The sequence below is a fragment of the Falco naumanni genome, chromosome 10, assembly GCF_017639655.2.
Source record: "Falco naumanni isolate bFalNau1 chromosome 10, bFalNau1.pat, whole genome shotgun sequence".
Classification (NCBI taxonomy): Eukaryota; Metazoa; Chordata; class Aves; order Falconiformes; family Falconidae; genus Falco; species Falco naumanni.
Window position 1 is genome coordinate 1,510,983 of NC_054063.1, and position 15,057 is coordinate 1,526,039.

At 48.0% G+C, this 15,057-nt stretch overlaps 1 long non-coding RNA gene across 1 annotated transcript in view; it reads right to left on the reverse strand.

The window, feature by feature from the left end:
• Positions 1-627: 627 nt before the first annotated feature.
• Positions 628-15,057, reverse strand: part of LOC121094636 — a 119,694-nt gene continuing 105,264 nt past the window's right edge. The window contains exons 13-14 of the long non-coding RNA XR_005829910.1: positions 10,264-10,340; positions 628-6,176 (exon numbers count right to left, since the gene is read on the reverse strand). This is a non-coding gene — a long non-coding RNA (uncharacterized LOC121094636). The remainder of the gene's footprint in view (positions 6,177-10,263; positions 10,341-15,057) is intronic.

Sequence of the window (15,057 nt, forward strand, 5' to 3'; positions counted from 1 at the left end):
ATCAATTACTACAATGTAAAGCAAAGTATTTCCCTGCTTTTCCACGGGAAAAGTGCCTCCTTGTCCTCCCACCGGTCTGTTTAGATGAAGGCCACGCTCCTGTGCAAGACCACATCCCTCAGCTATGTCAAACTCGAAAGGAACTGATTTAGGAAGGCAGTCAAGACCCAGGGCCCTTGATACAAAGCTTGTTATTGCAAACAAACATTATAAAAAAAATGTAAATAGTTTATTAATAGAGATCTTCCCCAAAGCATCCAGATTTCTTGTCTCATTGCCTCTACTGGCAGGCCAAGGCTGTCTGACCACTTCTGGTGGCTAGAAAACATCTCCTAATGACCAGATGAAGCCAGAGGTGATGGCACCTGTTCTAATGACAGCCCTGTCTTTTGCCTTCTCTCCCTGGATGGAGGAGCTGTCTCTTTCATTTCAACAAGGTACTAACCCAAGCTCTGCCAGCATTTTAGGTAAAATTTTCTTGAGTTCCAGGTGAGCAGCACAGGGACCTCTAAGGGTACCCCTCCAACGTCTAGGACAGAGTATCTCCGCATCACCCTCCCTCACTGAAGAAACCCCACCCCACCAGGAACAGGAATTCTAGACACTTGATTTTCCTGTCTCAAGCCAGAAGGGCACACTGATAATGGTAATCTTTGTTTCCTTCACAGCTGGGGCATAGCTGCAAAGGGAGGGAGGCAATTAAGAGAATATTAAGACTTCATCTTCCAAGACGTTGTTGCTTCTGTTCCTCCTCCCGCTCCCCTCCGTTCCCCATGCTTAGCGAGGAAAGCGGCAGGAGTATTATTTCTCAAGGCCTACACTGACGTCAATATGCAGGGTATTTATTTATGAAATCAAATCTAACAGTGGGGGAGAGAGGAGTGGAGGAAGATGGACGCACAGAGCTAGCAGCTGCCAAGTTATAATGGAGCAGCAACCTCCCAGTATTTTTCTATCCTCTTTCCGGGGGAGGGATGTGGTGTCCAGAGCTTTGGAGGCCCAGGGAAAGTGAAACAGAAGACAGAAATGGAAAAGGCAGGCTTGGCTCTGAGAGTAGAGGGGAGGTGTGCTAAGGGGAGGACCTAAGCAAGGTAAACAGCCTGTTTCTGGTGCTGGGTTGGTCAGGTTCCGTCCTTATGCAGTGAAGGCAGCACTGCAAACACCTGTCTTCAGGCAGGCTCTGACCAGGCTCTAGCACCCCTTTCGTCTCAACCTCTTTGGTCTTTACACAGAAAAATCAGAGAGAAATTCCAGCCCAAGAATTAATTTATCTTTTTGATGTGCCATCCTCGCTCCTTGTTTCAGGCTCCGGCAGCAAACGGCTGCCTGGGAAGTCCAGCACTGAAGTTAACATGAAGATTCAGTTGTCCCCTGTGGTCAATGAGAAACAGTTTTCCAGAATAGAATTCTTGTCTGTTGATGTTATCACGTGCCGAAGCATAGAAAGATGAAACTCAGAAAGGGAGAGTAGTTTCTTTTCTTTCCCAAGGAGGATACAAGCCCCAGTGCAGAGGAAAGCCTGAGGAGCACAAATGACGATGACAACACGGTGCCTTCAGCTGCAACTCTGGCAGTGTTGGGAGAAGATGCCTTTGGGCATCCCTCATGAGTCTGGAAGTCATGCATGGAGATGTGCTCCCCCAGGGATGGAAGCAGAGGAGGATGGCTGTTGCCTTTCTCTCACCAGCTGGTTAGCATGGGTTAGGGCTGGGCAGGGGGAGGAGGGAAAGCAAGCATGGAAATCAAATTCCTCCTCTTTAACCCTCGAAGGTCCTCCAGGCTTATTGCTGCAAAGTCTTCTGTATGCAGCTCCTGTCTCAGCCTGAGGAAAGCCGGCTGCATAGCATGAGATGCAGCTGAAGGAGGCCTGCCGGTCTCCAGGCTTGTTGTTAAAGCCCTCACCTTTCCTGGGATTCCCCTCCTGACTTCCCACTGTCACCGCAGAGGTGATGCCCTGGACAAATCCCTCCCTGCAAAGGCTCCATTTGTACCCTTGCAAACAGCATCAAGGTCTCATCCAGCCCCGAGCTTATTGTTTCTCCAAAATAAGGGAAGAGAGACATGTTCTGGAGATCTGTTTACAAGTCGGACTATCTCCAGTTATATAATGACACAAGCCTGGCTGCCAGCAAATTGTTGCTCTGAGCTGGGGAAGACAATTAGATCGCCTCTCCGGGCGGTGAGCGCGCACAATGCAGGCTTTGTGCCACCCTGCCACCAGCCCCGGCATGTGTGAGCGAGCCCGCCTCACCCGTCGTCTTCAGAGGAAGAGGTGGCAGAGGGAAAGGAAAAGCCCTCAGCCGCAGGGAGCCAGCGCCTTGGGGGCTGCTGCACCCGTGCTGGGGCGGGCATCCCCGCTGGGGGCTTGGGGTGCCAGGGATGGAGCCCGTCTGCCAGCGCCTTCCTGTCCCGGCAGCGAAGGGGTGACGGCGAATTGGTTGTGGCTCCGCAGGGCAGAGACGGGTCTGACCCCTCTGCTGAAACCGGGATGGGAAGTTTCGGTGTTTGGCTTCCTGCGCTTCCTGGTGCGCTGACAGATTTAGGCTCTTGCTGAAACTCCTGGCGCTGCCCGCAGAGTCAGTGGAAAAAATGTGGTGTCTAGAGATGGGAAATACCAAACCCGCTCAGAAATGCGCTCACTTAAAAGGGAAAGGTGGTTTCCGGGTGAACTTGCATTCCTGTCCTCAATGGATGCGGATGGGAGCAGGGCTTTGGAAAATTCGGTCTGTGCTGCTGCAACGCAACCTGCCATGAACAATAGCTGTGTCCCGCTCAGGAGCACACCTGGGCCACGGCACACTTCCAGGAGGGCGATGCTACCCAAGCTGCATGCCTGGCTGATGGGGAGGGACCTGCCACTGCTGTCCCCTTGGCGCGGTGGGGCTGGGGCACGCCGTGGGGCTGCACGTGAGGTGCACCATCTCTCAGCTAACCTACATGCAACAGCTGCCCTGGTCTTGGCAGGCAATGACGCATGGAGAGAAAAGATGGTATGAAATAAAACGCCGCCCAATGTCGTCAACACCCACAGTTTAATTCAGTGAAATTTCTCGTTGCTACAAGGAGTTAGTGAAAGAAAAACACTGGGAAAAGAATGCTCTGTGATGAATAAGGGTACACATAGCTGCGTTTCACAGGGGAAGTGTTGATAAACATCGCTAAACCCTCATGCTTCCGAGGAGCTGAGTGCTGATAGGCCGGGGGGGCAGAGGAGACTTCTGCTGGCAGCTTGCTAGGGCATGGCTGCCCACGCTGAGCACTTTTACCTCGTCCTCTGCAGCATTACCACAGGCTTTGCGGGAAGCTGAGCGTTCAATTAAACACACCACTGCTCTGAACCAGGCAGGAGGTTCCTACTTGCCGGGACAAAGGTGCCTTGGAGACTTTTTCCTGTTGAGACCATGGTAAGCATCCTTGGGTTAGTGACACTGGTTGCAAAGGCTATGTGTAAATCCACACTGCAGACGAACAGGTGCATCCTCTTCTGCGCCGAGGCGGAGTTCCCTCCACGCTTGTGAAGCACACCTGCCCTGCATGGCCAGCATACAGTTTACTGGACACCCAGCCCATCCACACAGATAGCAGCAAAGCCCTAACAGCAGCCGTGCACTTGCCTAAGACACAATGCTACCTTCAGCCCAGCCCGGCAAAAACAGTTCCCTTCGGAAGTGAGTCATATTTCTTCATCTTTCGAACCACTTCAAGCAAGTTGTCTTGCAGACTTTCTGACTGCATTTACATAAAATGCATCCTTCCTTTCTTTCTATTCCTGGTTCCATACATGGGATTATTTTAGATGGTGTGCTCAGAGGTCACTGTGGCACACACACACAGAGCAGGGAGCACGCTATGCCTTCGGTAGGTACTCAGCAGCGTTGATGCAGGTGGCAGGCTTTTGGTTTTCCTGGGCACTCATAACAGCTTTACGTGCCAGCACAATGAGAGAAAAGGCTAAGCTGCTGGTCACTGCCAGAAACGCCGCGAGTTTGTCTGCAAAGTGCAGCTCGTAGACATGAATAACCTCACAAGACCCCTGGAAGTGAAGCTGGGAGTATGGCTTACTGGCAAAGTTGGGGAGGTGTAAGGGAGGATGGAAGTGCAAAGAGGCTTCCAGGAACGGCTTGTGCACGCATACGGCATGGTTAGGAACTGTTCCTCCCTGGGATTTGAGTTCAGGCTATCATTTATATCCCCATAGCTCTGCCAACGCGTGACGCTTGCAGCGTTAGAGCTGGAATTCAAGCTCTGAGCAAGCTGGAGGCTTTCATTCACAACTGCAGGACTCAACAAGACTCTTTGGAGTCTGAGGGCAAGTGAGGCTGTACATAAAAATAGCACAAGTCCTTCACAAGTTCCACCTTACGGCTTAGTTTCCGTACCAACTGAAACAGGTATCTTCAGCTTGGAATAGTAACGACTAGGAGGTATCTGAAAGACGTTCCTGAGCTTGTGAGCAGCATGGGAGCACGGATGGGGTAGGCTTTGCTGTCTCTTCCTGTACAAGACCAGGCAGCATTACATGGAGCTAGGAGGAGCAGGGCTGAAAAACAAACAGGAGGAGGTGGCTTTTCATGCAACAGGTAGCAGATCTATGGATCTTCTTACCAAAGGATGTTGTGGATCTGAGACGTTGGATATGGATTCAAGGAGAGTTCACGGAAGAGAAATCCACTGAGAGTTACTAAAAACATAGAAACTGTGTCTGGCTCAGGAAGTTCCTGAGCTGAAAATAGTTGGAGGCTGGGAGAACACTAAGGGGAAGTATTGTGTATGTTTTCCCTTGTTCTTACTTCTCCCTAGGCTTGCACTCATGGGCTCTGTTGGGGTCCGGATGTTAGGTTAGACAGACCTTTGGTCTGACCAAGTGGAACTGTAACCTTCATATTCACAAGGGGCGGCTTTATCCTGTTCTTGCATGGTTACTCCCCAAAGGTCACCATCTTCAAGCATCCTCACTCATTCCACATTCACCGCAGCTCAGGCACAACACACCTTTACCCTGGTCGCAGTTGACCACGCAGCGTACGATCCTGTCTGCTGGTAGAAAAATCTGTGGAACAACTGAAGCTTTGTGAAGCCTGCCATACACATCACCCCTGAGCAGCCCATCACTCTCAGGGTGTGACATTATCGGGTGTTTGGCAATAATATTGACACTGCTACCCCTCATGCCTCCTTGCTGTCCCATTTGTTCCCACCTCAGCAAACCACGCCGAAGCTGTTGTGAACGCAGCTGTTTGCAGTAAGTGAGAATTCTGTTCTGGCCACCAGTTTGCCAACTTGGTTCCAAGTTTGGCTGTGGAAGCTGAGTCCTTACTGGCACCTCTGTTAAAAAATGCTGAAGCTGCCGAGACAGCACATAGCTCAGATGAACTGCTCTGGGGCTTTATTCATCCTACTTGGGATGTGTTTTAAAGGGTTTATTTGTAGCAATAACATTGAAAGCCTTTCTCACCCCTCTCTTCCCTGAAAAATAGTATTTGAAAGATGAGTCTTTGAATAACAACCGAGTGGCCTTGTTAGCCTTCCCTTCACATCTTCCCAGCTGCTCCTTTGAGGTCTCCTGTCCTGGGTCTCTCACTATGATCTTGAGACTGCTGCAAATCGAGAGTGATCAGGATGGCAGTGACCCCTGAAGGGGAACTGAGAAAAAAATGGTCTGGGAAAAAGAAAAAAAAACCCTAAGGAAAAAAAGGAGAAAAGGTGTATACCTGGAGCCCATCGATCCCATTTACTCTCCCAACAGTTGGAGAGCAAAGCCTATGTGGCTACAGCAAGAGCTATCTCTGAGATAAACACATCAGTTCAAGATTTTGGGGGCTTCATAGCAAGCCATCTGTTGTGGAAACAAAACACCTAGCTCTGTCGCAGTTTAAAACTTGCTGAGGTTGATGATGTCTGATTATCAGCATGTTTGCAGTACTGCACAGATTACTTGATACAGAATGACTGCCCTAGCTTTGCTATCCCTTTTGTCACACCAACTGTGGATCCCCACTGAGGAAGCTTCAAAATTAGCCAAGCACCACCCGGAGATCTCCAAAAGTGGACTGCTGTCGCGACGGGTGGAGTGGGATTTTTGCCTCCGGTGACATTCACATTGTTGATACTCTTCTTACTTTTTGCTGCTGCTCACATAACAGAAGAAGCTATTCTTAGCCGTGGGGAGCCTGATCCTTAAGGAAAAAAAAATACCCCTCTGTGAGCCATTTCCACAACAATAACTTGTAGCAGGGAGGAAAGAGGGTCGGCCAAAATATGTAGCCCTCTTCACCAAATAAGGCCCCTTGTAAAGGCGGCCCGAGTGCTGCAAGGATTCGGAAGGACAGGGAGGGCTTTGGAGTGGAAGAGTGAATCAGCATGGCCAGCAGGTCACACCCACATGAATAATACCTCTCACTTCCCTTGAATTGTACATTGTGATAAAGACCTAGCTGCCTTTTTTGGTATTCCAGCGTCTGCCCGAGAAGAATCAGATGTGAAATTAGGTTTCCTGTACCTTAATGGATTAATTTAGTTTGAACTAGAATTGAGGGCATGTGTACTGTCGGGAGCCAAGAGGTCTCGAATGACATACGTCTCCCTTTTAATCCTTTGTGTGTGTGTGCCTGGTGAGTCTAAACATTGATTAAATGCTTTTTTTCTCCAAAATTTCTACAAAATTTTAGGTTTACCATACAAGCGACCCCACTGATCATGTGTAAGTGCATGCAAAGCCAAAGGTGATGTCCACACTGCCATCTGCTTGGCTTCTTGGGACCCCATGGAGGCATTACGGTACCACTGCATAAATATCAGCTCCTTCTTTTGTTGTTCTTGACATTTTCTGTCTTAATAGCTGTGCTTGCCCAGAATACATCAGCTCTCCTGGCTTCCTTCTGAGCATCTGAAGGAGAACCCCCTGGCTCATGTCATTCTTCCAGCGTGCCTCATGGCAGGAAAGATGCAAACTCAACATCTTATCTGCTAATGGGGACTGCAGCAGAGGTCCTGGGAGAGATCAGGCGAATAAAGCCAGGGACAAAACAGTACTTCCAGAAAGGGATCGCAAAATCCTTACGGTGAAATGTTATGTTTTCCTTCAGAGACCTGTAACAGGCTTCCCTCTTACAGAGGGGACATGGCTGGGAATTTCCATGGTGACTGTGAATACACCACCTTTATCTGAAGGTAACTCAAGATAAACTTTTCCATGGAAAATTTTTCCGTGTGACCTGGTGAAGGCTGCTAAGTGTCTCGGACAGTTCTGACTGAACTTTCTTACACTTTTAAACTCTGTGCTGCTAAAAGAAGCATTTGCAGTTTTACCATGAGATTAGCTCCGTCCCTTTAGCGTTACAGACACAGGACTAGCAGGAGATGGCTGTGCCCAGTTAAAAATGCAAGTGCATTACTGCTGGCTTTGCTCAGAGGATACCAACTCGAGCGTTTAGGATGAGATATAATGAGAAAAAGATGGAAGAAAGGTTGTATAGATAATAGGGTCACAGAGTGCGGAGTAAAGGGACCATATCAAAATCTTCTTCAATTCCAGATTCTTTATTGCCTTCCCATCATAAAAGTAACAAATTGTAGAAAATGTTAAGTCAAAACTGGTGCCAACTCTGATTCATGGACAGCAATCTAGAGCATGAGATCTTTCTGGGGTTTCCGTACCTCAAACGATACAGAAACTGGTATCTACAATAGCTTGACCATACCTTCAAATAGTGGAAGGAGTTATAAACCTTGTCACCAATTTTTCTGCCATCTCCTTTCTCAGCTGCAAATCCCTGCCACATTCAGGTACTTAGTAATGTGGTTGGGAGTGGACAGAAGACTTTTTTACTGCCAAGTAGAGTCCTGAAGTCTTACAAATAAACCCACAAACTTTGTTTATCCCAGCCTTTCTGTATTTTGGGAGGTGACACTGGCTAACCCATGGGATTATGGCACAGTTTTTTCTGCATTGGTTCTCTGGGTTCAGTCATAAAAACTTCCATTAAGCCACTCCTGTTATGATCAGCACCACCAGTCACCCAGTGCCACCCACCCAAGCAAATGGCAGAGTACCAGCTGAGGGTGCATCCTGAGCCTTCTCTCAGGGCCGTGTTGTATGGTTACATACTGACGTTATCTCCTGAGATGGAGCAAATTCAAACTTAATTTTTAATAGTGTTATTTCATGCTGTTAAGAAATGCACCTTCCCCAGAGCACTGCCATGCTGTAGCAGCTTACTGCTTCACCCAATCATCTTAAAAGATAAAAGAGTCCCAGCTCTTGTGCTGCTTGTGGCTTTTGCTGGCCCTTGTCTCCCCTGATTTCCTCACCTCTGAGCAGTATGTTTTTGTGGTCACCCACAGGTTCAGCTGCTAAACCCACAGGGGAAGGTCCCTCCACCTCGGGAAGCCCTAAGCAGCCCAAGCCCTAGGCTTGCAGCAGGAGCCCTGCGTGGCACCACACTCACTGCCACCACCTCCTCCTCCAGCCGGCTGGAAGGAGCTGAGAGTTTCCAGCTGTCTTATCCTTCTTCCTTCTTGAAGTAGAATTTCAAGGAACTGTGTCAAGTCAACAGTCTAGGACAAAGACAAAAAAAAAAAAACAACCACCAATCAACCACAACAAAACAAAAAAACCCCATCAGGAACACCCTGGAATTTCCTAGTGATTGCTGATAGGAGATGAAAGCCGCTGAACAACAGCATCAATGATTACGATGATTAATGTTTCTTTCCATGTGCATACTACCAAAGGAAGAGAGCTTGCTTCTTGCTTGCCCTGAGAGCAGCGTTCCTTTGTCTTGCCCATCTGCCCCTTGCACAGAGCCTTCTCCATTTTTTAAATCCAAAAATGGCTCGTAAGAAAGTGAGGCCTCCCAGCCCCACAGGTTGTCACTGTTCCAGGCCTGTCCCCTGAAGGCTGGTCACAATTACACCGACAATATTTCAGGTCTTTTCCCTTCCCTTTATTCCCCATTTCGCTAAGGGGACCCCATTTTAATTATTATTTAGGAAAAGACAGCTGCTTCCTGTTTGTATCATTAATTTATTTTGTTTCCTGAAGGGAAGCTTCGGTGAAAAGAATCTGTGGATAGCTGGAACGTCTCACAAAATAGCACTGGCTGCACGGGCCAAGGTTAAATACAATAGCTAGGTTTATTTTTAAGTGATTATTATTTTTCTAAGTCCATGCCAAAGCAGAGACTAAAATTCTAGCACACATAACTAAGCTTTTACAGTAAATTCCGCCTTTCTTAACTCCCCAGAAGGAAGACAGGCATTCTTAGTTACAACAAAAGCTAAAACACCAGTTTCCCTCCAGCTATTATGAAAACCAAGGCCGGAGGGAGATGAGGTGCGGTTCCCTTTCTCCAGTTTCTCAAACCTCACACTCTGGTGAATTTGATATGCTGAAATCATGCCTGGCCATCATGATAGCCTTCTGCAACGAGACAAGTGCCTCAGTGGGTGGGGGGTGCACAGGGGATGTTGTTTATGCCATTTCAAACAGGGCTTTTGACACTGTCTCCTATAACATCCTTACAGACAGACTGATGAGGTATGGATGACATAAATGGACAGTGCGGTGGCTTGAAACCTGGCTGAACGGCTGGGATCAAAGGGTTGTGATCAGTGGCACGAAGCCCATTTGGAGGCTGGTCACTACAGGGGTGCACCCCAGGGCTTGATACTGGGGCCAGCACTGTTTAATGTCTGCAATAATGACCTGGATGATGGGACTGAGGACCCTCCTCACAAGTTTTCAGGTGATACAAAAATGGGAGGACTGGTTGCTAGAGCAGATGGCTGTGGTGCCATTCAGAGGGACTTCAGGAGGCTGGAGGTATGAGTCAACAGGAATCTCAGAATGTTTACAGGGAAAACTGATGTCCTGCATGTGGAGAGGAATAACCTCAGACACCAGTATGAATCGGGGCTGACCAGCTAGCTGGAAAGCAGCTCTGCAGAAAGGGAGCGTAAGTACTGGTGCACAACAAGCTGACCATGAACCAGCAATGTGGTCTCATGGCAAAGATGCCAAGAGCATTCTGGGGGCTGTATTAGGAAAAGCATTGCCAGCAGGTTGAGGGAGGTGGTCCAACACTGGAGAGCTGGGTCCAGGTCTGGATGCCCTAGTACAAAACACGGATGTATTTGAACGAGTTCAGCAAAGAGCCCCAAAGACAATTAAGGATCTATCATACGAGGAGGGGCCGAGAGCTGGGACTGCTCAGCCTGGAGAAGAGAGGGCTCAGGGGGTATCTTATCACTATGTATAAATACCTGATAGGGAGAGGAAGGATAGAGACAGACCCTTCCCAGTGATGTCCAGTGGCAGGATGAGAGGCCATGGTCACCAGCTGAAAGAAAGGAAGTTCTGTTTAAACATAAAAAAAAAAAATAAATATATATATATATATATAAAAATTTTTTTAAAAGAAATATATATATATATATATATTTAGCTGTAAGGGTGGTTGTACACTGGCACAGATTGCCCAGAGAGGCTATGGAGTCTCCATTCTTGGAGATACTCAAACCCCAACTGGCCAGGGTTTTGGACCTGCTCTAGCTGACCCTGCTTGAGCTGGGGAGTTGGAGTATGTGATCTCATGAGATGCGTTTCAACCTGTGCTCTGTGATGTTGTGAACCCAAGGTGCATCAAGAGAACCAGGAGCAAATGAGGAGCCAGAGCTCTTCCAGAGCAGCGATGAGACATGAGTCATACCACCGATGCCACCGCTGACTACACGAGTTGCTGCAAGCTCCACCTCACACTCGGTCAGGTCTGTCATAACATTTTTGAAGGCCATTAACACCATCCATTTCCAAGCCTTCCACTCAACCCCCGTTCAGTGTCTCACTGTTTTGGCAGCCTCATTCTTTCCGTTCATTTCAGCTGAGAGGCACCCACTGGCCCCAGCAGCCTCGCTGCTGTCCGGTCTTCCCGCTGCAAGGAGTTATTTGGCACCAACACTATCGACCTTTTCACGAGACCAAAGATTAGGGGAGTTTTTATTTATTGCACATGAAGTAACCTCTTTCCCCCTGCCCTGTTTTTCCTGGTTTCCTTTCCTATGTTTGATTCTCTCCTTCACGAGGAGCTTTCACATGCCAAGTTGCTTTGGTGGAAACCACTCCTTGAGAAAGAAAACTTGTACAGCCCTTTCTTCTACTCCTTCTTCCTATACCGAGTATAGCTTGAAAATGAATGAGTGTTTATTTCCTTAGAAGAGTAATGCTGCAAATTGAGCCATCAGAGGTAGGATATGCTGAGATATACTCCAAAGAACGGGGTTGTAAAGGCTTGACAACAAAGTTTTGTATCTAGGGGAAGGTTTTCATACGTAGGCATGGTCTTATCTATAGGGTAAGCTACACATTATTCCTTGCACATCCAATGACTGCAATGACTGCAGGTTTGCTGCAGCCTTCCCTTGGAAAATAACTTCATCTTGAAGTGAGCATCTAGTTTGGCAAAGTTAAAAACTACCGAAAAGCAGCCTTTTAATAAAAGTTTTGATAAAATAAGTTTTGGTCTAAGCTGACATTGCTGACAGCAAGCTGGTGCAGGATTCTCAGCAGATAAGTGATTGCTGCACATGGGCTTGTGCAGAGAAAGAAAGGTAGGGTGAGCAATGTGCTTGAGAAGGCATGTCCTCCTACGCCACAGAAACGTAGCACCCTTCAGCTGCACATGATGAGCAGGATGAATGAATGAGTACTGCAACCGCACGCAGAATTAATTTCTGTCACATCCCAGGAAATGGTTCTTTCCCCAGGAAAGAAATAATGTTACAACGTGCATTAACGAGCATTGAGTGCAGGCAAGAACTATCATTTTAAATTGTGATTGAATTTGAGGTTTGCCCCCCCCCGGGGCTAACTGCAACCAGCTGAGAAGTTTTCCAGCATTCTCTGCAGCGGGTGCCGGGTCACGGCTCACGCCCCACCGGTTAACACATGCAGTGCTGCTAATTCCCAACAGCGCCCACATCGATGGCTGGGTGAGGCTGGGCCCTTGAAGTATAGAAGATTTAAACTTCCTTTTTATCCGGGCGGTGGGTGGGAGTCTTTTGATGGCACTATTTCCTGCTGGAGGGACAGAATTAAGAAGAAAAATAAAACTTTAACCTCTTCACTCAACTATGGAGAAGACAGTCTCAACATTGGGCAAGGTTTATTCTGCTGGGAAGCTTTGGCTATTCCCATCCTGGGTATAACACAAGGTCAACAGCAGCAGTCTCCAGGAATATTAATCTTTCACCCCTCAGACCGTGCCATGGGTAATTAATCACTTGATTGCATAACTTCTTGTAAGACAGGAAAAATAAGCTGCCTTTGCCAGCTTTTTGGACAAGTTATTTCACATACATTTGAACTTTCTTCCAGTACTTGTTGGGTTTTGATTGCAATGAATAAATTGCATCCAAACTCTTTCCCAGCCACGGAGGAGCCAGACAGCATGGAGGCATGCAACGTCCCAGTGCAACACTGGGGAGTGGGTCACCGTGCTCCTTTCAGGGTGGTGGTGGTAGTGGTGTCCCTCCAGCCCTGGAAAGGGTGGGGGAAGGTACAGCATCCAATGGAGCAGCTCAGCCCAGGGGGATAGCAGAGCACCGTGTTACCCTGCCTTTTACATCTGTATGTAATTGAAAGCAGGATCTGGCCAAGTTGCTGTTGACTCCAGAGAGCTGGAACTTGCTTAAGAGCGAGGAAATCCTGGAGTTTAATCCTAGAAAGTGAAGTTTTGTTTCACTACAATCACCTGGGACATACCGCTGCGATGGGCCCAGCTGCAGGAGACCTTCAGGCCCCAGAGATCACGTAAAGCTGCAAGGGGTGTGGAGCCAAGCACATCGCTGGAGTGGCTGAGTATCAGCTAACCCCATCTCCCCAGCATGCTGGGGGACTTGGTCTTCATTTTTACAGCTTTATTAAATGGCAGTGAAAAAGCAAGGTTTTCTTTAAAAACATCTTCCATCACATGGTAATGAAATGGGAAACAATGCTGAGAGGCTACCTCATGCCTCATGCTCACGTGGACACCAACCACCCCACTCACTTCCAACCCTGAGTCTCCAACTTTGGGTGGAGGAGAAGGCAGCCCTGTGTGCTTCAGCACTGGTTCACCCTTCAGCAGCCCTGAGCATCTCACCACCCCAAAGCAGGTGGTGGCCATCCTATGACTCTTTGGATTGCTCCAGCTAAATACTCAGTGAAGCTTCACCCTCACCTTTGAGTAGGTCAAACCACTCTTTTCCCATTCAGCCTGGGGCTAGCGGTGATACAAAGGGGCTAAACTATGGATGAAGTCATGGGTTACGGGTTCTCCTGAGTCCTAAAGCAGAGGGCCCTCGGTGACACACTGAGAGGGAAGCTGGAAAAAAATTCTAGTGGCCACAAGAATCGGAACTGGACCAGGCTGATGGCTGAAAGCACTGTTCTTTAACAGCTCCTGGAAAAGCAGTCAGGAAGCTTGGCTTGAAAGTATTCCTGCAAAGATCACTTCATCTTTTGGCTCTAGGTGCCCTTTGGTAAAAATTGAGAGAAACATTTCCCTGTATTAAGTGTTTCGAGATCCTTGCAGAAAGACTCTAACGAAGCGGCGGCTTAGCTATTAAGGGTTACTGCATTTTACAAGCATTATGGGTGACACGTGGGGAACTGGCACAGTGAAATGCAGTTTTCCAAAGCCACAAAGGACGGGGACAAGGCGGCAGATCAGAAATCCCATAAACACACACGCACGCTGCACCCACTGCTATACAGGATTGTGTTTGCACTTTGCTTAACCTAAAGCTTCTTGGTGCTCCCCCCCACTGTCCCTAAATGACTCTTGAAGGAAGGAGGAAGAGAGCAGCTCCTCACCTGCCTGGGGCATTTGAGACCTCCAAGAAACACCCTACACCTTTTTAGCTGGTTGCTTTGCAGAGGAAAACCATCTATCACGCGAGCTGTGATGAGAGCTCTGATGCCTCCCCGGCCGTGCACATTAACATGTGCTCCTCACCAAGCAATGTGTGGCCACAGGCGGCTCACGCTCCATCTGGCCATAGTTAAAGGGCTATCAAGAATAGGTCATCCACATGAATTTCCTCCAAATCTGGTATTGCACCAATGTAATGACATGACTCTGCTGAAATACAGGCAAATTAAAACCAAGGCCAGACAGCAGCTAATCCCCAGGTACCATTTGCATGAATAAACAAGATAAAGCCTGGGAAGACAAGCGCAGGAAATGGTTCTATTTACAGCTTGATTACACATCTTCCAAAAGCAACTGAGCCAGCTGGACAACTTACTATCTTCAACCACTCTCCTGCTGCAGGATGCTGCCCCTCCAGATTGGTTGGCAACGAACTGAAAGTAGCTTAGAAAGCAACCGCCCAGGCAGTTCAGACAGCTTATCAAAAAAGATATAACTTCCGACAGAGGATGGTGAGACACAGGTGAGGACAGAGTAGAGGGGCTGATATCTTCAGCCAAAATGTAACACAACAGGCAACTAGACAATTTTGGGGCAGCAGCAGAAGAACCAGTTCACCCAAATATCTCATGGCTCATGGACCATGAAGCGTTCTAGTTTCCATCTGTGGAAACCCTGTTGCCAGCTCAGTTTCCTGGAAGGAGAATCTGCTTAAACCAAGGTTGAGCTACTCCCAAGACAGGCAATGCAGAACCAGCTTACGTCAGAACTTAGGAGGCTCAAAGCAACTGTAAAACTTCTCAAGAAGTAACACTTCGTCTCTGCTTGATCAGTGCAAGAAAGCTTTACCCGTCCTCTTGCTTTCTCTACAAGTAATGAGGAGAAGGAAAGAGGAACAGCATAGCCTAATCAGTTGGGGGACCACCTTATCATGACCAGCTGCAGAGGCTTTGGGACAATAATATGCCATAGATGGGTGCAAATCAGCTAAGCTATGTTAAAAATAGTTTTCAGCAGACTGAATCAGGAGGCAGCTGTTTCAGTTCACACAGTTACCACTTGCACTTGGAGCATCCAAGCTGAGCAAGCCAAGGATTGTGTTTTCTTGAGCAGAATTCAAATAGTCAGCTGAAGGTGTGGCTGCTGG